A 16,218-nucleotide genomic window follows, 5' to 3' on the forward strand; every position below is an offset into this window, starting at 1 on the left:
GCTGGTAACTGGAGACTGTGGTGACTAGTTTTATATCTACTTTACACAAATGAAAGTCATTTGAGAGGAGCGAGACTCAATTGAAAAAAAGTTTCTGTAAGGCATTTTTTTTTTTTTTTTTTTTGGTCTTTAGAGACAGGGTTACTCTGTGTAGCTTTGAGCCTTTCCTGGAACTCTCTCTGTAGACCAGGATGGCCTCCAACTCAAAGGGATTCCTCCTGGCTCTGGAGTGCTGGGATTAAAGGTATGTGCCACCACCGCCGGGCTCGGCATTTTCTTAATTAGTGATCAGTAAGGGCAGGGCTCAGCCCATTGTGAGTGGTGCTGCCCCTGGCTTGGTGGTCCCGGGTTCTATAGGAAAGCAGGCTGAGCAAGCCTTGAGAAGGAAGCCAGTATGTAGTACTGCTCCATGATTTCGGCATTAGCTCTTGCCTCCAGGCCTGCCCTGTTGGAATTCCTGTTCTGTTTTCCTTCAGTGTTGAGCTACAATGTGGACATGCAATCCAAAAAATTCTTTTCCTCTTCAACTTGCCTTTTGGCCACGGTGTTTTGTAGCAATAATAGAAACCCTAACTAAGACAAATTAGTACCAGGATAGTGGGTATTGCTATAATAGACCTCACCATGTTGTTTTGCAGAGGGCTGTGCAAGGACTTTGAAATTTTGAACTAGAAAGTCATTGAATGTTGAGAGCTTAGTGAGCTGTTGTATAGGATCTTGGAAAATAAGATGTTGAGAACAGTCAATGGAGGCCTGGCTTATGAAGTTTCAGAGGGAAGCAAAGACTCCACTAGGGTTTGTGTGAAGAATCTGAAGTTCTGGTCAGCTGGGGCTGAAGAATCAGCTGTGATTAACAGGATACTAGGACTACTAAAGTGACAGCTTGCTTTATTGGGATACTAGATGTTGGTCAACTAGAGATGAAAAATTAGCGATGATTAAGAAGAGATTGTTGACCAGTGTGGTGTGGTGAACCTGGAAGAGCATGGCGTAAAAATGAGACAGACTAAAGTCTCATGCTATCTCTAACTTTATTCAGAGCATCAGACAATTTATACTCTGAAAATTAAGAAGTATCACACTGTTAAAGTATACAATCACAACTACAAGCCACATGTGGCAAAAACATGTTTTTTTTTTTTTTTCTATAGAGGCATATGACTATCAACAGCTGAAGTAACCTCACTCCTAACCTATCCACAACATCTGACAGGAGCATGAAAACACATTCCAAAAACATTCTGTGATTTGAAGAAATTGAGGCCACAAGACTCTTCTTTATTTCTTGGAGGTCGTCACCAGCACTCAGAATTTTCACTGACGTCTCCCCAATTTTTAATTTTTTTAACAATAGGATATCCACAGCAATTTTGATTAGAGATGTCATAGACAGGTCTAATTGTCATTTTGATTGGTTTAAAGGAAGAGGAGGATCTACAGGATACCCCAATGCCTCTTTTAGCCTGGATTCAAACTGCTGTAGGTCTTCTTTTGCCTCTGGAGATACTAAGAGAGGACTGTCCAATGCTCTCCTTCTACAGTTTTAAATAGATTGGTTAGTGCATAGCTAGGTAAACATTTTTATTTTATGTTGCTGAAATTGCACTGAAAATAGCAAGCAGGGCTCATGAGGCCAGGGAGGAATTGCTGAATGACTTCCGTTTTCCTGCAGTGCCTTAGCTCTCCTAGGTCGTAAAGTTAGCTTTTTCATAGACTCTCCTAAGTCTTCATCAGAAAGTGGGGAGAATTCAAGATTGGAGTGACTATCAAATTCCTCACCCCATGCTTCAGCATCACTTTCAGGCAATGGAGGGTACCATTTAAAGGAGGTCCTAGGCCGGGCGGTGGTGGCGCACGCCTTTAATCCCAGCACTCGGGAGGCAGAGCCAGGCGGATCTCTGTGAGTTCGAGGCCAGCCTGGGCTACCAAGTGAGTTCCAGGGAGGCGCAAAGCTACACAGAGAAACCCTGTCTCGAAAAACAAAAACAAAAACAAAAAAAATAAAATAAAAAATAAATAAAGGAGGTCCTAGTAAGGGAGCTGAGGGAACCCCTGGCATTGCTGTTTGACTTCTGTTTTTACCTGAACAGGGGAAAATCTTCTTTCTTGCCTTTCTTGCCCATTTCAAGGCCAGTTTCTATTCATTCAAGGAATTAGCCATCTCTTTGTCATGATTAATACCCTCCTCATCTCCCTTAAGCATCTTAATAACTTTATGCTCTCTCACCTCCTTCTGTGAGGCTCCCTACTCGGTTATCTCATAGATGACTCTAGGTTGCTGATTTCTGGTACCACTTGTTTACCATTCTAGTTGACAGACTGACTTCTCAGGCAATTGCCAAATTTGTTCAGGGCATCAGACAGTTTATTCTCCGAGGATTAAAATGAATCTCATAATCAAATATGGTTTACGCAAATTGAACTTTTTTCTTTTCTTTTTTTGGGGGGTGGAGGGGCTTTCATAAATATGGGGTGATGGACTTAGAAGCACTGGGAAGAGAGTGTGCTCAGTGTTCATGGTGTGAAATTTCGAAATAATCAATAAAAATATTATGAAAAAATATAAATTCTTCAATAAAAAAGAATCACATGAATAAGGTGCTGAATCACAAAGATGAGCCACAAGTGACAAAAACATGTTTTTCAATAGAGGCATATGAATCATAACAGCTCATTCCCATGTACGACACCTGAGAAGAGCATGAAAACACATTCCACGAGCAATTCTGTGTTTTACAAAGACCTGAGGTCATAAGCCTTTTGTCTTGTTTCCTTGGAGTTTTCTCATAAGCACTCAGAATTCTCACACTACTCCATTACTGGCCTGAGTTTCAACAAAGAACAGCATCTTTGAGGTGAAACCTTTTGGAAAGTTTTGAGAGTAGGCACACAGAAGCTGTATTTCAGCCATGACCAATGCTGTACCTTATGCTAGCAGCTCAACTTGGTAGTATAATAATCACCCAGGTAGTGCTGGTTTTGAAGGTATGAAGGGGTCATGGAGAGCGTCTGTGGTTTGCTTGGAACTGTGTGGCAGAGCTGGCATCTAAAGAGAGTCTCAGAGAGGCTATTTGGTGAAAGTACAGCCCAGCTTAGCAAGGGACTCCAGCAGTGTTGGAGATGCCATGCCATAGGATGAACACTAAAAACACTAGCAGCATTATGGTGGAGTCAGCCAGAGCCTAGAAGACAAGCTGTGTATATAATGGCAGAGCTGGAAAAGTGATCCAAACCCTTTGAAGGAGCTCAAAAGATTGGGAATGAATACCAGACAATGGGAGATTGACTTATTTACATTGTTTGAGTTTAGTTTTGCTTTGGAAGATTGTGACTGTGGCCTGGTTCTTCCCTCTTGGAGAAAGTATTTAACTTAATTCTTATTTTTACGGTAGCACACAGCTGATTTTGAACTTTTAAAAGAGATTTTGAATTTTTAAAGTGATTGGGTATTTTAAAGAGACTGAACTTTTAATGTATTTGAATTCATAAGGACTGTCAGACTTTTAATGTTATTTATGTTTTATATTCTGATATTAATATTAATGTTCAATCTTGGTAATAAATGAGAAAGAAAGGTACTAATTGAAAAGTGATGTGCTCCTCTGTCTGTCCGACATGATGTCAGTTGTACTGATTAGTCTAATGTCAGAGAACATGACTGTACTTGCTTTTTGGTTATGTGTTTTGTCTCAGCAGCAATAGAAATACCCAACTAAGACACAGACATCACTGGCATCTTTATTTTATACTCATTAACTATTAATTTAGTTGTTCATTTAAGTTATCCAATGTCTAGTTGTGTCAGGGACGTTGTTATAACAACAATATGAGAAAAAAATTTTTCAAGTTTTATTTCTTTTTTATTAAGAGATTTTCTATTTGTTTTACATATCAACCACGGATTCCCCTGTCCTCCCTCCTCCCACCTCCCAGCCTTCTCCCCCCCAACCCATGCCCCATTTCCACCTCCTCCAAGGTAAGGTCTTCCCTGGGGAGTCAGCAGAGCCTGGTACATTCAGTTGAGGCAGGTCCAAGCCCCTCCTCCTTGCACCAAGGCTGAGCAAAGTCCAGAAAAACATGATTTTTGCATGAAAACAGTAATTGTTTCATGATTGTGTAAAAAATAACAATAACATTTTGAAAATGAAATATTTGTGTCAGAATAAGTGAGAATATGAATGCAGAAATAAAGGAGCACGGCTGTTGTATTGTGAAGACAACCTTAATAGAATACCCCCCAAAATTTTTCTTGTGCTGAGCCATGAAAAGTGAACTGAATTAATCAAGAAAATTGTAAAGGTATGTAAGAGCTAGCACAGTTGTGAAGGCGGGACAGTGTAGAAGGAACGTAGTTTCTTCAAAATCAAGCAGGGAGGGATGATATATATGTGTGATACAAGCATTTTGGGAAAGTGTCAGTGACCATAGAAATGGGAGTTCAGAGTCAATCTCATGTACCTGAAAAGTTTGCATCCAGCTGAGGTTATAGAAACCATGCCTCAAAATAAAAATAAGGAGAAGGAGAAAAAAGATGAGGAAGAAAAGAAAGAGAATAAGAAGGAAGAGGGGGAGGTGTAGAAGGAATTACGTTAGTGAGAAATTTGATTATGGACAGCAGAGTAAAGATTAGAAGACACTGCATGTTCTTCTAAGGCAGAGTGTTACGGAATATTTAACTATGTAAAGATATATTACACTTGTTTATGCTGTGGAATATTACTTTGTGTAAAGATGTGCTACATTTGTTTCTGCTGCATTTGTTTAATTATGAAAAGATATGTTGCTGTTTCATCTTGTCTGCCTAAGGCACCTGATTGGTCTAATAAAGAGCTAAATGAACAATAGCTAGGCAGAGAAAGGTTAGGCAGGACTGGTAGACACAGAGAATAAATAGGAGGAGAAATCTAGGCTGGAAAAGACCAAGAGAAGAAGAAAGGAGAGAATGAGGAAGATGCCTAGGGCCTGAAGACAGCAGAAAAGCAAAATACACAGAAAGAAAAGGTAAAAGTCCCGATGCAAAATGTAGATGAAGAAAAATAGGTTAAGTTATAAGAGCTAACAAGAAAAGAGCTAAGCTAAGGCCACACATTCAAAACTAATCATAAGTCTCCATTTCATGATTTGGGAGCTGGTTGGTGGCCCAAAAGAAAAAAGCCTGGTACAGTGTAGTGCTGCTGTTTGATTGATATAGAACTGTTTATAAATGTATGTGGACATTGTGTGTGTGTGTGTGTGTGTGTGTGTGTGTGTGTGTGTGTGTGTGTGTTTGCATGTGCCTGTGTGTAGAGGACAGAGAAACAATTAGGCATATTCCTCAATCACTATAATACTTTTCTGAACAAAATCTCCTACAAAACCCAGAACTCATTCTTTACTTTGCTGGCCAGCATGCTCTAAGGATCTTTCTGTTTCCTTCTACCTACTCTTGGGTTAGGCATAGGCCACGAAGTGTGGTTTTACTTGGGTTCTGTGTATCAAGCTAGGGTTCTCATACATATGTAGCAAGTGCCTTACTGTGAAGGTCTCTGCAAACACCGGATCCTACAGAATAAAAATCAACTTAAGGAAAGAAGGAAATTCAGTTCAACAAAACTCAGTAGCTGGTGTTTGTTCAAACTTCTAGAGTCTGATCCCAGGGAGTTTGTTTTAGGCAAATTTAATTACAATACAATTTTGGAAAAGTTTTTTGGTGAAAGAGAATCCCATGGGCCCAAAAAGGCACAATTCCATCAAAGCTCTTCTGAAAGTACATGTCCCTTTTTCCATGAAGATGGCTTCTAGAAATATGCTACATGTGTTATTTTAAGGACCTAGGAGAGGATCTGGTGTGGTTTCCTTTGTACAGACAGCACAGAGGTCAGCAAGATATCAACCATCTCTGCTCCATTTGCAATGTAGTGTGGCACTTCCCATAAAGATGGATTCTATTGACTGAGAAACAGTGCTCTAGATAAAGGTCTAGAGAGAATGACTGAGATACATGTAAGAGTCTGGGGAGTTAGGTATGGCCTGGCTCTAGAGTAGATAACAGAAGTCACCAGGCTATTAATGAGACCTGTTCCCAGACTTCTAGGTGAAGCACAAGTTCTTTCTCTTCCCTTGAAATAAAGCCCATGAATGTTTAATAGCACTGGTTTCCCTGGTACTTATCTGTGAGCATGAGGACCACAAGCCCTCTACGTTTTACCAACTAAGCCATGGTCTCAGTCCTTATTTAAACATTTTGAAGAATGCAATTAAAATGGTTCAAAAAATAATGTTAAGTATGTGAAAGAAAAAACTGACAACTTTTTTTTTCTTCATTAAAGATGATAATCGGTCTTCTCTCTTGAAATTTTTAATAGATTTTTTTCAATAACTGGTATCAAATCTTGTGAAAACATTTTCCATGATTATGTAACATTTTCCTCATACTATATTTTCATGTTGAAGTATCATGTCCATGGTTGTGACTATTATAATATCTGATTTAATAGTCTTTCTGATTCATTTTTCATCTTGTCTTCATCATTACATTAGAAATGATTTTCTTTTTAAAAACATGTATAAATATGTAATGAATTTAAATCTATTCCCTCTTCAATCCATTATTATTAGAAAATCATTTTGTGTTTTATTTGTCATGTTTCTGTATGCATACTTTTACTTTGTCTATTTTGTTTTTCTGTGTTCCCTTGAATTTCTGTAAGAACCTTAAGATTTTAACTCCAATATATGTCATCTTAGCATTTTCACATCTATTTGTTTTCTTTATACACTTGGCTTAATAGTTAACTGGTCTTTGATTTAACAAGGGACTTTATTTTCAGTGGTGAAAAATAAACCTAGAATCTTATATATTCTAAGCAAATGTTTGAGCTGAAAGAACAATATGACAAATAAAATTTGTATTCAAAAATTTGCATTGTGCTATAAGACTGTGTTACTACTGAAGCCTTCTAACTGACATGGCTTTTCATGACACCACTGTAGTCTAGCAGTCAGGACTGTATCATTTCACTGATAGGCTTCTCTAAGAAGCATCCATTCATACCTATAGCAGGCAAGTTCACAGTATTGCTGCAATAGCATGGGATTTCCAGCTCACCACATGGTTTTTATAGGCATTGTTGGAAATCTCAGAAGGTGTATTTACCACTGGATGATGTTGGTGAATGTCCTGATGCTCTACTTGGCTTCACTTGACAACATGCTGTCGGGAAGTAGAAACAAATACTTTATTTGTTTTGCATGGAACTCCAGGTTGTCCATGAAGTCATATGCCAGCTTTGGGAAGGGAAACTTGCTACTTCACCGTAAGGATGGAAGTCTTGAGTTTTCGTCTGGCCTGTTCTGGCACTGGGTGTCTCAATATACTCTATACTTGCATCAAAGTGTTTCTGTCACAGCTATTGCTGTCATGAGTTAGAGAACAGTTTAGATACATTGGCACTTTGTGTTTTGCTAGGCTACTTTTTCTTTGTGTTTGGCTAGAGAGATTATGTAGGGAGTTTATTTTTCTGTTTTGAAATTATTTTTCCCTTGCCTATCAATAAAGGCAGATCTAAATTGGCAGTTTCTCGAAGCTCATCTTAGCTATAAATGGTGAAAACGTAACACACAAAGAGCTCACCACCATGTTATTTTGAGGTGATATTAAAAAGCAACAATTAGCCTGCTATGGTTGTATGCATGAAACTCTGTGGACAAAGATGAAGAGTGTTCATTCATGACACAGCAAAACTGACAAGTTTTTGTCAGTATTTCTTTTTTTTCAATCTATATCACAAGGACAGATGGGCCTTGATTGATGGCTGCCCTTGAAATGGCTAGCATTACAGGAGAGGACATTATGTAATTGGCAATGACTTTTGCCCTGAAAGGAAGCACTCTATATAATGCAAGATCATTCAGAATAAAAGTATTAGGGAAACACTTTTGGGTCAGAGGGCAGCCACAGCTGTGGCAGGTGTCCCTGAATTTGCGTGTTTTGTTGCTGTGCTTTTATTTTTTCCTCTTACGACAGTGCTTCCATGATTGTATTTCTGGTACCATAGTACAAAGCAAGTTAATTTTTGTTCCCTCCCATCCTTCATTCCTTCCTTCCTGTCTTAATCTCTCCCCTTTCCCCTCCCTTCTACCTCCTTCCCTTATCCTTCTCATTGTGATCAGATATTTTAAACCACATGGTGCTGAGAATGTTAAAATTGCAGTCACAATCCTGTATTTGCTCAGTGAGTCATCATAAGGCTGTGTGGAGTCTAGGGTCTTAATGCACAACTTCATTAATGGGGCACTTTCGTCTCTACTCTTATTTTATTATTATTATTATTTATTATTATTATTATTATTATTATTATTAATATTATTATTATAGTCTGTCTGCTCCTTATTTCATTGATTGATATTTACAGGGCCATCTATCAACTGTGCCAATATTATCTCTTTTACCCTGAAGTAACAAACTAAACACTAATAGCCCATGGCTATTCATGATCGTGGAAAACAGAAAGTCTTTCATTTGAGAATCATATTACTTTCTCTGTCTTTGATCCTGATAAATTTATTTGTTTTTCATTGTGTATGACATTTTATTTGTTATAAATTATAACATGCATGTGTTTCAACAATATTTTTGGTTGGAGTGGAATTTCTTAACATGGTTAAAAGTGATATTTTAATACAATTTTGTTTTAACATGTTAATCAAGAACAAAATGTAGAAACTTCTTTTTTTGGAAAATCTAAAATCATCATCTAATAATGCAATCATTGTAAACTGAGCATAAAACTGTATCTAAATAAAAATTCTGAGTAATTCCCTATAACAAGAGGCTACTCAATGTGCTATTCAATAGAATTCTTTCAAATGTTAAATAGTAGCTTTAGGTTTCTTTATTGCTTATGATTTTACTTTTAGTATTTCTCTTTAAATAAAATTCTATTGCTTTATAATCATATATTAAATGTTAATACATAAACTGATATATGCTTATTAATTTTCATGTGACCAATAGGATAATAAATGTAATGGGTAGTTCTTTGAAAGGCAAATACACATATACACTCAAACACTCTTTACATACACACACACACACATACACACACACACATACACACACACACACACACACACATACATAGCACAGAAGTTAGAGAGAAAGGAAACTTCTGTTTTCTGTGTAAAGTTATCTATTATGTAATCTTATCTATTTATTTTAAAACTTCAAATTTTCTGTTTGTTACAAAATAAGCATACCAGGAAGATCACAAGTAATGACTAAGCATTTTTAGTATATAAATGAGCTGATTATATACTTTCAAAAATATCTACCATGCTATAAGCATAGTACAACAACAGTAAACATATATTTATCACTGAAACCTATGACAGCAAAACACTCCCAGGACCACACAAATCCTGTACTATTTTACTAAACAAAAGATAGCATAATACAGCATTCCTGTGTTTGGGACTTTGGTCTCTAGGTTACTCATTGATTTCCTTATCCTTCCAAATTCATCAAATATTCTTGACGTTAGTACTTGTGCCATAACATTTCCATAGATATTATATGCAATTATTGAGACAAAAAGCTATTTTGGTAGACAGAAAATTATATATATATATATATATATATATATATATATATAAATTCAATTCACAGAATTAGCGAAACTCTGACAAACATAACATCTCAGGTTGTTTACTTTCCTTTCTTAGTGTCTGTTTAGGAGAAATTTCCAGAAAGAGAGGACAATATGTCTCTGAATGAGGGATGATTTAAGAAATTAGTTGAACTTTTACACGGGTAGAAACACATCATGTAAAATATGATATCAAATCAAGCATCATAATCTATTTGCAAGCATTATACCTGAAACTCTGAAACCGTCCTCCATTTATGTGTGATTTTCTCAGTCAAACAAAATTGAGGTCCTTTTAGGGGAAAAAAGGACAGACAAGGTTTAGATGAGACTGGCATCACTTTTGCCAAAAAATGGTTTGATTGCATATGCTTGTACATTTTGACAGGATTTATCTTCAGGTACATCAATATTGCTTGACAGCATGAAATTTTAAAACAATAAGAACTACAGACAAGCTGTTTATGTGCTGTACATACATATGCAGATCTGGGCTGAACAATGCTTTCAAGACAAGAAATCATGGAGACACTGTTCTGTTTTCTTATTTTCTTGTAAAAAATAGTTCAATATTATGTGGAAGAGCATTATCTACATAATCTATGCACAGTTTTATAACTTTACTCTTCTTAGTCTAGGTGAAACTGTTTAACTTGGTGCCACAATTGCTGGCTTCTGTATTAACTAACAAATGGTATTTGTTATTACATAGGTACTTCATAGAAAACATCATCATTTGAGTGCAATTTTTGCAACTTTAATTGCTTAAATGTGGTAGGTAAGTGTGACTAGTACTTAAAAATATCAGTTAAAACATATGCAACCATTTGTACATACAAAATAAATCATTAGTAAATAAAATACAACAATGTCAATTAAAATTTCTGTATCTATATAATTATGCAAATAGAATCCAGATAAATTAGCAAGTAAAGATCTAGACTCAAAATATTAAATCTTAAAAACTGTTTCACATCTTTCCCACATGCATTATTTATAGTGTAATTGCAACGAGGGTACAATGAGGCAGACAGAAGATGTTAAGCCTTTTGGGACAGACAATAGGGTTCTACAACTTGAAGCTTGTCTGAGCTTATGCACATGGGTTGGAATTTGAGTCTCTATAGTTATATACATGAGTATCTGACAAGGATATTCAAGGCAGTCAATTCCGTAGTGTTTTAAAGTCAAATTTCAATTATATTTTAGACACCATAAAACAGTATTAAAAGTCATAAAAGGAGATATTTGTAAAGACTAATTCTAAATAACTTGGACAGAATTTAGAGAACAGACACATGATCAAAGATTATTCTGTACATTTTTAGTGAAGAAACTTTTTAGAAGAAATTTAAATCAGTGAATCTTGTTTCAAACAAATTCTTCTTCAGGGTATGAGTTTATCTTATTTAATTATTTGAAGAATGTAACTGACCAAAGACTGACTTCCTCCAAGAAAAAAAGCATGCTTTCAGGAAATTGCAGTTGGACTTAAACATCAATTCTTCCTATGTACCACCCTCAGAGAACTATCACATAGACTTTTGATGTTGTTTGTTGTCTGTTTGTTAGATGTTGCTGGGGGTTTTGGTTTTGTTTTGTTTTGGAGAGAAGGAATCTGGAATACTTTGGGACTTTGGCCTAAGAAAGTAGTTAGACAGTATAAGCCCTTGTACTGGGTGGTTTTGTGTGTCAACTTGATACAAGTTACAGTCATTGGAGAGGACGGAGCCTCCGCTAAGGAAATGCCTCAATGAGATCAAGCTGTATGGTGTTTTCTCATTAGTAATCAATGTGGCAGGGCCCAGCCTATTATGGGTGGTGCCATGCCTGGGCTGCTGGTCCTGGTTTCTATAAGAAGGTGGGCTGAACAATCTGGAGGAAGCAAGCCAGTAAGCAGGTCCCCTCCATGGCCTCTGCCTCAGCCTACCTGGTTTGAGTTCTGTCCTTCAGTGTCCTGACTTCCTTCACTAATGAACAATAATGCTGAAGTGTAAGCCAAATAAACACTTTCCTCCCAAACTAGCGTTTTGATCATGATGATTTGTCACAGCCATAGAAACCATAACTAAGACAGCCTTTAATGGATCACCATTCAGGTAGCTGAAAAATAAAAGATGTCAATGAATGAAGATAAATATATTTTCATGAAGGAGTAGATATTTATGACTTATTTTGAATGGAAAAAAATAGGACTTTTTTGAAGACTACTTGGGAAAACAAAAATGAATGTCTTTGCAGTTATTTAGTTTTATATACCAATTGAAATGAAACTTATAAGGCATAATAATATGAAATCATTAACCTTACAGAAATATTTGAAACAGAATTGTGCTGCTTGTTTTTCATTAATTTGATGCAAACCTAGACATCTAGAAGAAGGATTCTTAACTGAAATAAATATCTCCATTAAAAATTGGCCTGTAGGATCGTTTGTGGGGTAAGTCTTGATTGATGATTGATGTGGGATGGCCCAACTTACTGTGGGTAGTACCTCACCTGGGCTAATGCCCTTGGTGCTATAGAAAAGCAGGCTGGGTCAGCCATGTGAGGCTGGTAAGTAAGCAGCACTCTTCTATGGACTGTGCAGCATTTCAGCTCCTGACTCCAGATGACTTCCCTGAATGATGGACTACAGGACTTAAGATGTACTAAACTGTTCTTCCTTATATTGCCTTTGCTCATACTATTTTATCATAGAAATTAAATACAGTAGAAATTAATACCAGGTTGTTGAGGTACCGTTGTGACAGACATGATCATGTGTTGCGAAGGTTTGTAGTGGCATTGAATTTCAGGCTGGAAAAGCCAATGAATTCTCAGAAATTAATGGGCTGATCTTGTGAGAGCTTGGAAGATAAAGCGTGCTGAGAGAAATGCAGACAGAGGGGATTTGGCTGGTGAAACTTCAGAGGGAATTGTGAGAGTCCCTTATAGATTTCTAAGAGGCCTGTTCGATATTTGGAATTAAGGATCTATGGTTCTGGTCAGGTGGGGCTGAAGAATTGGCTTTGATTAACAAGAAGTTAGAACCACTAAAGTAAAACTTCTGTTTTGTTTGGACAATTGATGCCAATTAGCTGCAGAAGAGAAATGACTGAGCAGCGTCATTAAGGTGAAATCTTCTGGGGAGTGTTTTCACAGAGTCAGGACACACATGCTGTGGTCAAGACATGGTCAAGGTTGCACCTTGTGCTGGCATCTGTAGCTAGACAGTTTTCTCTCTAGGTCCCGCCAAGCCACAGCAGTCGGACAGCCCACTTATAAAATAAACACACAGACGCTTATAATATTTAAAATGTTTGGCCTAATGGCTCAGGCTTCTTGCTAACTATTCTTACATCTTAAATAAACCCATTTCTATTAATCTATAAGTTGCCACATGGCTTGTGGCTTACCGGTATCTTTACATGTTGCTTATCATGGCAGCCGGCAGTGTCTCTCTCCGTCTGCCTTCTTGTTCCCAGAATTCTCCTCTCTTCTTGTCCCACCTATACTTCCTGCCTGGCTACTGGCCAATCAGTATTTTATTTATTAACCAATCAGAGCAACACATTTAACATACAGAACATCCCACAGCAGGCATCTGAACTTATTAATGTGTAAGAGTTCCCCTGATTTTGAAGGCATTAAAGGCTCATAGAAAGAACCTGAAGCTTGGTACAGTGAGCGGACAGAAGAGACAATTGTTAAAAATGTAGCATCATTTGCAGTAGAAGAACCTGGGACTGAAGGAGCTTTTGAGATAGAGTCTTGGAACCAGGTGGCAGAGTGAGAGGAGACTTTTGCTGAAGGTGCACACCAGATATGTCAGAGGCCCCAACATTTTGGAGACGCCAGTCTCATTGGAAGACCATCCAAGCACAGCAACAGCCATGCAACAGAGTCAACTTGCACCTTTATTTGGTGCTATATGTGTGTTGTAGGGCAAAGCCTGAAAGAGACGTTCAAGATCATTGTAGTTGAGAGGACCGTGAGTCTTAGACATTGGACACAAGTTCTTTACACTGTCCAAGTTTGGTTTTGCTATGTTTTGATTGTGACTACACTCCCATTCTTCTCTCTTTGAATAAGAAAGTATGTGACTTATTGGCATTTTAGAGAGAATTTGGATATTTTAGATATTTTGGTATTTTAGAGAGGTTTAAACTTTGCAAGAGATGGTGGTCGTTTTAAAGACACTGACTTTTTCTTTAAATGTTTGACTATTTAAAGACAGTAGGACTTCTAAAAGTTCAAACGTTTTATATTGTGGTATTGATAATGTAGGATCTTGGGAATAAGCAAGGAAATAAAGTTTGTGGCTTAATAAAGGATTATTTCAGTGTCACGTTGAGAAGTTGTCATTTGTGTTAGTAATTTTCTGTCACATTGACACAAACCTAGACACTTTGTTGTTCTTTTTTGTTTTTTGAGATGGAGTTCCTCTGTCTAACAGCCCTGGTTGTCCTGGAACTCTGTCTGTGGACCAGGCTGGCCTCGAACTCATAGAGATCTGCCTGCCTATGCCTCCCTAGTGCTGGGACTAAAGGCTAGGATCTTAATTGAGAAAATATCTCCATCAGATCATCCTGTAGCAAATCTGTTGAGTATTCTCTTGTTTAATATTGTGTACAGGCAGTGTCATCCCTGAGCATGAAGTTTTGGGTTGTATAAGAGAGCAGACTGAGCAAGCCAGTAAACAGCATTCCTTTATACTCTGTGCTCTAGTTGCTGATTCCATGCTCTTGCCTTGTGTTTCTACCCTGACTTCCCTGGATGATGGACTACACACTGTAACAGGAAAGAAACTCTTTCCTCCCAAAGCTGCTTTTGGTCACAGTGTTTCATAACAGCATTAGAAACTCACACCAAGACAAGAACTAACAAGCTCACTCACATGCAAAGAAAGAATGGATTATCTGGATTTAAGAGTATGTAAATATCAAGGAAGGCATTAAAACAGCATCACTGCTTCCTGTGGAGGCATAGGAAAGGCCATCAAAAGGGAATTAAAATAAGATATAATTCAGGAGCCAAAGGAGGATTGTAAGGAATGTGTAGTCAGTAATCTCCAGTACTATGAAACTTTTTTAAAGAATAAATGAAAAAAATCACTGTACTTAATAATTAAAATGGAAAAGACCAATCTCAAGGCAATGGAAATGCTACTTCTTCCCTATGATTTGTTTTCGGAACTAGTAATGGCAAGATGTTATTGAACTTAATTTTCCAAAGAAATAGAGAAAAATAAATAGAGGATGATTAGAGGAAAAAAAGATGGAAAATTATCTGAATTTCTATGATACTGTCCTTACATCTAGGAAAAGGTGTCATGTTATTAAGTACAAAATACAAAATTAATTATGTAGTGATTCAAGAGGTATTTCATATTTCATTTTCTTACGTCTATATCATTTTCGTTAGAATTTGTGTGAACGCAAACTTCTTGATTTTGTAGAGGCATCCTGTTGCTGTGGCTTCCCTATGAATTCATCCAGCAGTAACTAATTAAACTAAATAAAACTTTGTTATATGTCCACACACAGCTAAATCATATACAGTTATAAGCTATTATATAGTAATTGCACTTGTTAAGCAAATGTACTTCTAACCATAATATATTTACATGTATATAAATACATATAAAGTCATCACATAACCCCATTCATACATGAAAATTATTATATGTGTAAAACTCTAAAGTACATGTAAATTATTTTTATAGTGTTCTTTAATCACTCAATATAAACTTTTTAATGATATATCATAAAATCTAATTAAAAACTTCTATAATCCTCTTTTTAAATCTTTATTTCAAAATATGTTGGGTTTTTTTGTAAATTCTGAAAATACTAATGAATATGCTTGGTCTTATGTACATGGAATAACCTTGTGCTGACAGCATAATAACAGTGAAGAAAGGCTTTTAAAATAATATCAATTTTCCATAAACCGTCATGCATAGTGCATGATAATAAGGTGCGCTACAAAATCAATTTTTGATGTAATCATTTCTGTTTTCTTTCATACCTTTTAAAAAATGATGCATCATCAAAACATTTTGTTTTCTTATGAGCTTCAAAAAGAGAAGAAAAAAAAAAAAAACTTGCTTGACCTTCTCTAGAATTGGTTGAAGCTTTTGCGCCTTTCATTTGGGTCTCCATTAGCGGAAAGTGGTTTTAGCCAGCTGTACTCAAGCATTTCAGTCAATCACCAGCTTTTATCTTGTTGTTATTATCATAAAGGACCATTTCTTTCCTAAAATGGTCAATTAAGTTCATGGAAATAAATGGTGAGGAATATAGAACTTGTTAGCTGTACTGTCAGTGGTACACTGGTTTGCGGGAAAAACATTTCAGAGAATTTCTTAATGAATTGAAATAGCTTTCAGCCCATGAGATGGTTGTTCCCATTTCTTTTCTCCCCAGACACAGTTCACAGTTAACAACACAGTAATTGAGTATTTGAAAGCTCTTAAAATGTCCACCTCCTCCTTAAAGATGAGTCCTGTTTTTTTGGATTAACTACTCCATTTGTTTCCATTTGTATGAAGTGCATTTCAAAAAAATCATTTGTAGTAGGTTTTACTTAAAAAGCACCAGAAAGAATG

The 16,218-nt window shown here is 36.7% G+C and overlaps 1 long non-coding RNA gene across 1 annotated transcript in view; it reads left to right on the forward strand.

Annotated features, from left to right (window-relative positions):
• Positions 1-2,808: 2,808 nt before the first annotated feature.
• LOC131923431 (uncharacterized) overlaps positions 2,809-16,218 on the forward strand; it is a 31,870-nt gene continuing 18,460 nt past the window's right edge. Inside the window, exon 1 of the long non-coding RNA XR_009382616.1 lies at positions 2,809-2,985. This is a non-coding gene — a long non-coding RNA (uncharacterized LOC131923431). The remainder of the gene's footprint in view (positions 2,986-16,218) is intronic.

Source organism: Peromyscus eremicus, chromosome 13 (assembly GCF_949786415.1).
Source record: "Peromyscus eremicus chromosome 13, PerEre_H2_v1, whole genome shotgun sequence".
NCBI lineage: Eukaryota > Metazoa > Chordata > Mammalia > Rodentia > Cricetidae > Peromyscus > Peromyscus eremicus.